Here is an 8,008-nt window from a genome sequence, read left to right as displayed (position 1 = left end):
GACATCCAAAGGGTGACAGCCCCACGGCACGAGGGAATCGTGCCGCAGACCTGGCAGCTCAAAAAGTAGCTGATGAAGATTTCATCACCCCTGTGTTGGTCATCGGACTTCCATCTCCAGGTATGAGAACTCTGCCCCCAACCCCTGAGTATTCATCCACAGACCTTGCTTGGATCCCAAAACACACCAACCTTCAAAAAGGTGAAGATGGATGGTACCGAGACTCAGACAGCTACTTGATACTCCCTGCTCAGTTGGGACAGACACTATGTGAGCATTTACACTTGTTTACTCATCTGGGAGAAAAAAAAGACTCTGGTGCTCTTTCAAACTGCGCGCCTGCGATTTCCCCAGCACCAGACAACTGTAAAGAACATAGCGCATGCTTGTAAGGCATGTCAACAGATGAGACCAGGAAAAGGACAACATGCAGGACTGAGGTATCGGGGAGAAGGACCAGTACAACACTGGGAAATATGTTTCACTGAGGTAAGGCCAGGTCGACGATATCGGGCCTTGGGTGCATTGCAACCACGTACGCCCAGCTGCTTCAGCAGAACAGGAAGACGCTAAAAAAAAAAATGGGAAGCATCTCTGCACCCGTCCAACCCCCTGAGGCTAAAGCTTCAAAGGTGCCAACAGGACACCTCGGCTGGGCCATCTTGTGGATGACCCAGTTACTCTGCTCTGGAGCTGCCAGCATGAACCCGCATCAACCCGTCAAAATCACCTGGAAGCTGCAAAATGGACTAACACGTGAGATGCTTAACTCCACCACCGCAATACATCCACCAAATACTTGGTGGCCAGATTTATACTTTGACCTTAAGCCGGTGGTAAATGTACCCTGGAAGAGGGGCAAGCTCCGAAATCATGCATTCTGGGCATGTCCAGGTGCGCCCAGGCATAACTGAAAGATCTGTGGGGAGATACAGGGGGGACTCTGTGCTGCCCTAAAAAAAAAAAGTGTTGTTTTTATGCTGATCACACAAAAATAGTGGCCTAAGTAAGAGAGGGACTAGCCCAACGTAAATGAAAACGTGAGGCTCAACAAGGATGGTTTGAGTCTTGGTTTCAACAATCCCCTTGGTTGACCACCCTAATCTCCACCTCGCTGGGACCCCCTGCTAATACTTCTACTGATGCTTACCTTTGGCCCATGTATTATCAATAGACTTATAGCCTTTGTAAAAAAACGCATAAATACAGTACAGCTGTTTGTGCTTCGACAACAATATCAAACTGTGTCTCAAGACCAAGAGGAAGATTCCTCTATATGATCTAAGGACAGGGGGGAATGTTAGGGACCAAACGACGGGCTCTAGGACCTGAGTCATGTTTACCAGAAAGAGACAGGATATGCGCTCATCCTGCCTGGCCAATCATGTAACGCCAGCTACTCCTGTAACTGAGACAAAGAACTGCCTGTACATAAGCCGCCATACTCCTTTGTTTGGGGCTCTTGTCGGATTCCCTTGTGTGGGATGAGACTTGGGCCCTAGCGCGCTAGAGATAAACTCCCTTCTTGCCCTTGCATTACCGTGGTGGACTTGCTCTCTCTCTCTCGGTCGGTTCGGAGATATGGGCTCGGAGCATAACAATAGTTAACAGGATCATTTGCCTTCTTGAATGCCTTGTGCATCTCCTTAAACTTAAGTGATGCTCTTTGTATTAAACAGAATGATAAGTCTATTTTATATATTTTTTTGTAAATGTGTATCTTTTCTGAGTGGGTGCAGACTTCACCTCCTCTTCTATTATTCTCAGGATATCATGGAAGTAAGTTGGATTGTAATCACACTTTTGCTGAGATATTTTTTTAACAGTTTCACTAACTTGAAATAATGCAGTCAGTAGTCATGTTTATGGAGTGTATATCTTGGGGCTCTATTGTCATTGTAAAGAGTACCAAATATTTGCTTTTCATCTTAACATGTTTGTCATAGTTGATTTCAAACTTTTCTCCAGAATAGTTCTCCAGTAGGCTTGCCATGTCTTTTTCGTTCTTGAAATAATCATAAAGGATGCTTTCAGAATCCACTTCAATTGTAGGCTCTACTGCTGGAGGGAGACTTGAGGACACATCACAGACCCATTTTACCCAAAGTGGGTTGAATTTCTCATGGAGCTCTTCCTCACTCAATTCAGTGTCATTCAGCAATAAAGCCAAATTCTGCTTTTTTTTTTTCCCCCAATAATTCCTTTTTATAACCTGACTTTTTGTTATCCATGATTTTTTTAAAATGGATAAGTTCTTTGGCTTTCCTTTGGACATCTAAAATTAGTGCCTCTTTAAGGGTTATAAGTTTATTTTCAAAATTTCCTTTCCACTGAACCAGTACTTCACTATCTGTGTCTTCATTATAATGTTTTTCAAGTTTTTGCTTGATGGGTTCATATATCTCTGTAACTGGAGCCTCCAGGGTATATGTTTCAAGTGTCTGGATTTTTCCATTCTGAATCTGGTTGATCAGCTGGTCCTGTAATCTCTGCACATGACTCCTCAGCTCCCATGTCCAGGAGTTATACATGCTTTCCAGTTTGCTCATGGCCATGACTTCTTGAGTGTTCCTGAAGCTGAAGATAAAGTTCTCATTCAGAAGGGCTCTCTACAAATCTTGAACTCGGAATTTTACTTCTGATATCTTCATGATGCTTCCCCTAGATTCCTGTTGAGCAGTCACAGGAATTCTGCTTTTGAGTTCCTGAACATTGTGGCTGTAGCGAGGATTGGGTGGGGACATAGGGGGATTGCCATCCCAGAGGTGAGCAAAGTAGTAGACGTGGGTATTGGCATCAAACTTAATGACATCACTAAAGCAGGTTACATCAGAGCACTGCTCTTCTTCAGCTGCTATTGCTGCCATTTTGTCCAATCTCTGCTTTAGCTGCCTTTTTCCTTCCATATTTTGGTCTTTAGCTGTAACTTCCCCCACATTCTGATGGACAAAGAGGCAAGTGGGAGAGATTTTTACTTGTTTCATTCTCAGAAAAGCTTGGACAACTCTTTGTGGAATATCTTGCATTTCTGATGGATTTCCCCCCAAAATATTGATCAGAGTCAAGTTTCCAAGTCCAGTGACAAAGGTTGCCAACTCATTGTCATGATTCTGGGACTTGTTGCTGAATTCTGGGGCTCGAAGTCCCTCTGTGTCCACAACAAACACAAAGTCAAAGCCAAGTTCATCTGTGAATGTGTCCTCCACTTTCAGAAGCTGCATGTAGGCCCCCCGGGTACACCTCCCAGCACTGACAGTGAACTGCAGCCCAAAAAGGGCATTCAGCAGGGTGGACTTCCCTGAACTCTGCAGGCCAAGGACAGAGAGAACAAAGAGCCGCTTGTTTCCAAGTTTCTCAGAGAGCTTGTCAAAAACAGCTGCCACCCACCTCAGGGGCACATATGAAACATCCCCATCCATCAGCTCAATGGGAACACCAGATATCATCAGATCTGCAGCAATGTGGGGAAGGAAGAGAAAGAGGGTATCTTTCATGGGTGAAGCTTCTTCCAGAGCTTCATAGATCTGGCCAGCTTCTCTGAGAATGTGCTCAATTCCCAAGGTACAGTCATCAATCTCTCTGGAAATAGCTTCTATCTCTTTTTGCCAGTCTTTCAGAGAGCTACTCTTTGTGGCCTCTTGCTTTTCTGTTTGAACCAATGCCTTTTTCTTCTCCTTTAGATTTTCCAAGTGTCCTGCAGTCAGATTGTCCAAAGCGACATTCAGCCATTGGAGGAAGTAGAGTTTGGTGCTAGTTTCTGAATGATTTTGGAGAATTTCAAGGACAGAACGCATTAAAGCATTGAGAGGAAAGGCTTTTCTGAACTGTTCATGTCTTATCATTTGTTTTTCTGTCTCAGTCTCACTTTTGTGTTGTTCAATGCTGTGATACCCCTTACCTCTCAGATGATAGAGTTCTTTGTTCTTTGTACACCAAAGTTGCCACAGTTTTCCCTGAAGAGGTAATAAGTTTTCCTTGACCTGAGGTATTTCCATTTCTCTCAGTAGGGTCATTAGAGACTCTGTCTTTTCCTTGGCTTCCTTGCAATCTCTCTGGTCTTCATCAATAAGCATTCCTTGCTTGCGAGCAACTTGGGCATAGTTCTCCAAGCCGAGTGCAGTATTAGAGAGCTTCAGCAAATGTTTGCTTGTAGTTGTGAGCTCCCCTATTAATTCTGCCTCATTTCTGTTCCAGATCTCATTTCTCGATTTTGGTCCAAAATTATCGACTGTGACTTTTCCTTTATCATCAAGCAAAAAGATTAAATGTTTTGATGACTGATTCTTGTCACGGACTATTTTTTGGTCTCCTTTATTGTCATCAGAAATTGACACGAGCACCACAATTATGGAAGAAACTTCCTGCAAAAAGGCGAGTTGCTTCTCATGTTCCTTTGCATCTCCGTGAAGATTGGTAAAGGTCAAGCAGTTGTCAAATCTGTCCTGCTCTTCACCCCCAGGACAGAACCAGGCGACTTCCACCACTCCTCCCATCAAGAGACAGTCTCTGCTGCTGCCTTTGCAATGTTGGTGAAAAAAGACATCATGTTTGTGTTCACTGAGAAGACAATTCATGATCTGCAATTTGGAGGCAGAGAAGCCCGTTCCAACTCTAATAAAAGACACAATGGGGGCAGAAACACGACACATCTGCTGATTCGTGTAATTGTCCTTTTCATCTTTTATTGATTTCCCTACTTGCTGCCAGCTCCTTCGAATTTGTCTGAGAGACCAGAGAGAGAATTCAGTTTGAGCATTGCAAGGATTAGGTATGAGAAGGGGGAGGGCAAACTGACAAATGGAAAGTTTGTCCAAAATATATTGTCTGGCAAAATCATCTGCACAGTGAAGAACTATCATCTGAATATCCATAGGGTGAACATAGGGTCTAACATTAGTGGCTGCTGAGGGCTTAGTCAGACTAACACTTTCTTCAGGTAGATCTTCATATGGATCAAAAACCTCCTTTTCTTTATTTGAGGTGTTTGAATAGACTTGGTCTCTGTATATTCTTCATGTTTGATGATCAGGTATCTCAGCCCATAATCCAGCATCAATAGCTTCTGTAGGAAATAGAAGGGAAGTTCTCTTTCAGAGAAGGGCTGGGTGTTGTACACAGAAGTCTTGTGGATCAGTTGGAAGTTAGCTCTGCTCATTTTTCTTGGGTAGTAATGTTCTAGGCCTAGATGCTGGAGTAAATCTTGGAAGGCTCCATTTTCTATGACTTCCTCCTTTTTCTTTTCATTATCCTTTGGTTCAGGGGGCTCTTTCTTTTCATGGAAGACATTTTGCAATTGTTTTCTCACCTCGTCCACTTGCAATGAAGAGACAGCAGCTTCATAATTCCCATCAATGAGCAGTCTCAAGTCTTTTTCTAGGTTTTACCAATCATGATCTCCATGTTTGGTGAGGACATATATAACTTCTTTAGTCAAAGATTGTCCCATGAGATGTTTGATCAATGCCAAGCGTTGTATTTTCTCCTCTGGAGAAGGAACCATGATGCCTGCTGTTGCTGTCAGACCTGTGAGCACCAGGAATGCCTGAGCCCTGTAGTTGCAAATATTTTTGAGCTCTTGGTATTTATTTTGCACAGTTTGCATTTTGTCCAATAGGAAGTCCAACTCATCATGCCCCAGGAGATGCTGAAATACATTGTCAACCACATGATATCTTGCACCAGTTGCTGTCAAAAGTAGCATGACATTGTGTGTCTTGCTTCCCTGTTTCTCAGAGGTATTTCAAGAAGCAGGCAAGAGACAAGTTGACCTCATAAGTCAGGTTTCTTTGAATTTCCTCCACCAACTCTGTGGATTCAGAGTTGGCCTTTGCTTCCCTAAGGTCATTCTGTGCTTTTTTACATATTTCAATTAATTCAGAAAATTAGGGGATAAGGACATTTTCTTCCGTTGATTCTGACTGAAATATCTACTGCATAATGGATTGAGCCTGAGGAAAGTTTCCTACTTTATAAATATGAGGATCCAAAAGACTGCTCAACTGAGATTTAATAAATTTAGTGTCATAAATAGAAATGTTTTTGTAAAAGTTTACAGTATTTACCAGAAAATTCTGCAGACCCCAGTCTTTGAGGCATATATTAGTCCAAATGGTATAACTTTCGGTTTTTTGACTCAATCTTTGCATGAAATTTATCAGCCTTTTAAACTGTTCTTCAGGATCAAAAACATCCCAGGATTTCACATCCTCTAGGAAAATCCTAGCCTCCTTCTCAATACTCAGGAATTTTTTTCACTCCTGTATCTGGGCAGTGAGTTGTCTTTCAGGCAGTTAGCTACTTTACGAGGATCCTTAAAATCATCTCTGTGGCCATAGAGGACAATGTCCCAAACAGGTACCAGCTGAAGTCCATGGTCAATGACACACCAGGTTTGATTATTGGTGACTAGACCAGGTTTCCAGTCAAAAAAGCCATTTGCTTCTGGTGGGCCACTTCTCTGGGCCACAGATAACTGAACTTTGGTCTGGAGATTTTGCAAGGTTGTTCTCTGAGAGGCTTTTTTTGAGTGAGGGTCTGACATATCCAGACCTGTACCAATGTTCACTCCAAAGCCACTGTACTGCCCCTTATGTAAATATCCAGGGCCTCTGCTGCTTGCTGTTTCACTTCTGCTACCTGCTCTTTTTGGAAACCCTCTGAAATGGCTTTCCACCAGTAGATTCCCCCGAGGTGCAGAGGGCCCTGATCAGCATGAGACCCAAACCTCTGGAAGAAGGCTTCAGTCTTATGCCTCAGCAAGAGTAGTTTGTGTGGGTCTTTTGACTGACCCAAAAGGTCTTCAATGTATTTTAAATCCTGGAGAGCAGCATTGGAAAGTTTGAGCTGGTCAATGGGAAAGATACAGGAGGCCAGTGGAATATAGATGAACTTGGTTGAGCAGAAATAAGAGTGTGTAGAATGTGCCTGTTGTATTTTCTTGGATTCTGAATGCATGCTCTGATCCATACCAGCTTCCAGGCTAATTCCCCAACCTCCACCCTTTGCTAAGGCAGTTATACTAAAGCCCAGCTTCTCTGCAGTCTGAGTGAACATGGATTCTTCTTGAGAAGATGTAAATTCCTTCACTTCTGTCCTGATTAGGGCCACGGAGTACAAACTCCTTGGGGACACAGAGTAGTTCCTCTTTCTTCTCTAGGAGACACCTTTGGTCACTGGTTTTGTAAATTCCCTGTAGGGCTATTCCGGAGGACGCATGTCTCACCAGTTCTCTATCTGGAAGTATTTTCCTGTGAGAAAGTGCCCCTTCCCTGAGGTTCAGGTGTCTCTGCATATCTTCCGTGACTTCTCCTGGGGGGTTTTCAGGAGATGGCCAGAACTCTTTGGGGATCTCCATTGTTTGCCTCAGCGCTGCTTCCTTTTTCCTCACTGCCTCTTCCTGTTGTTGCTTCCATTCGACAGCATTTCTCATTGTTCCTGCATTACCTGTTCTGCCTCCTTCTGCCTTTTCTTTAATGATTCCACTCAAGACTCCTATAACTCTGAAAGAGTATTTGAATGTGACAGGTTAAGCAGTTTCTCCAGGGCCCTTTTCTCCCAGGAATGTTGCACCTGGCATTTCAGTTTCTGGAGGTTTTTTTCTTCTAGGTATTGTAAGGCATGGACAGAAGTCACACCCAAGTGTTCCTGCTGCTTTGACGACTAGTATTCAACTGCCAGTCCTACTTCTCTGAGCATCTCTTGGAGATCTTGCCCATTTTTGCCTCTGAGCAGGGGTTCATTGGGCGTAGACACTGCTGTGTCCATGGCTGTTGGAAGAAAAGACACTCAGTTAGCCTTTGGCATGTTAATAGGCAGAATTCTGTGATTAATTTGCATAAATCTGTTGCTTTTGTATACACTAATAATGAACTATCAGTTCAAAAAAAAAAAATTCAGGGAACAATCCCATTTATGATCAGACTAAAAAGAATGAAATACCACGGAATAAACTACAGCAAGAAGGTGCAAGACCTATATTCTGAAAACTATAAACAGTGATGAAGGAATT

At 43.2% G+C, this 8,008-nt stretch overlaps 1 pseudogene; it reads right to left on the bottom strand.

The window, feature by feature from the left end:
- Positions 1-1,689: 1,689 nt before the first annotated feature.
- On the bottom strand, positions 1,690-7,764 carry LOC138420985 (interferon-induced very large GTPase 1-like; annotated as a pseudogene).
- Between the last annotated feature and the right edge of the window lie 244 nt (positions 7,765-8,008).

Source organism: Ovis canadensis, chromosome 15, assembly GCF_042477335.2.
Source record: "Ovis canadensis isolate MfBH-ARS-UI-01 breed Bighorn chromosome 15, ARS-UI_OviCan_v2, whole genome shotgun sequence".
NCBI classification, from domain to species: Eukaryota; Metazoa; Chordata; class Mammalia; order Artiodactyla; family Bovidae; genus Ovis; species Ovis canadensis.
The sequence above is the reverse complement of the archived record's forward strand: the minus strand, read 5'-3'. Positions and strand labels throughout refer to the sequence as shown.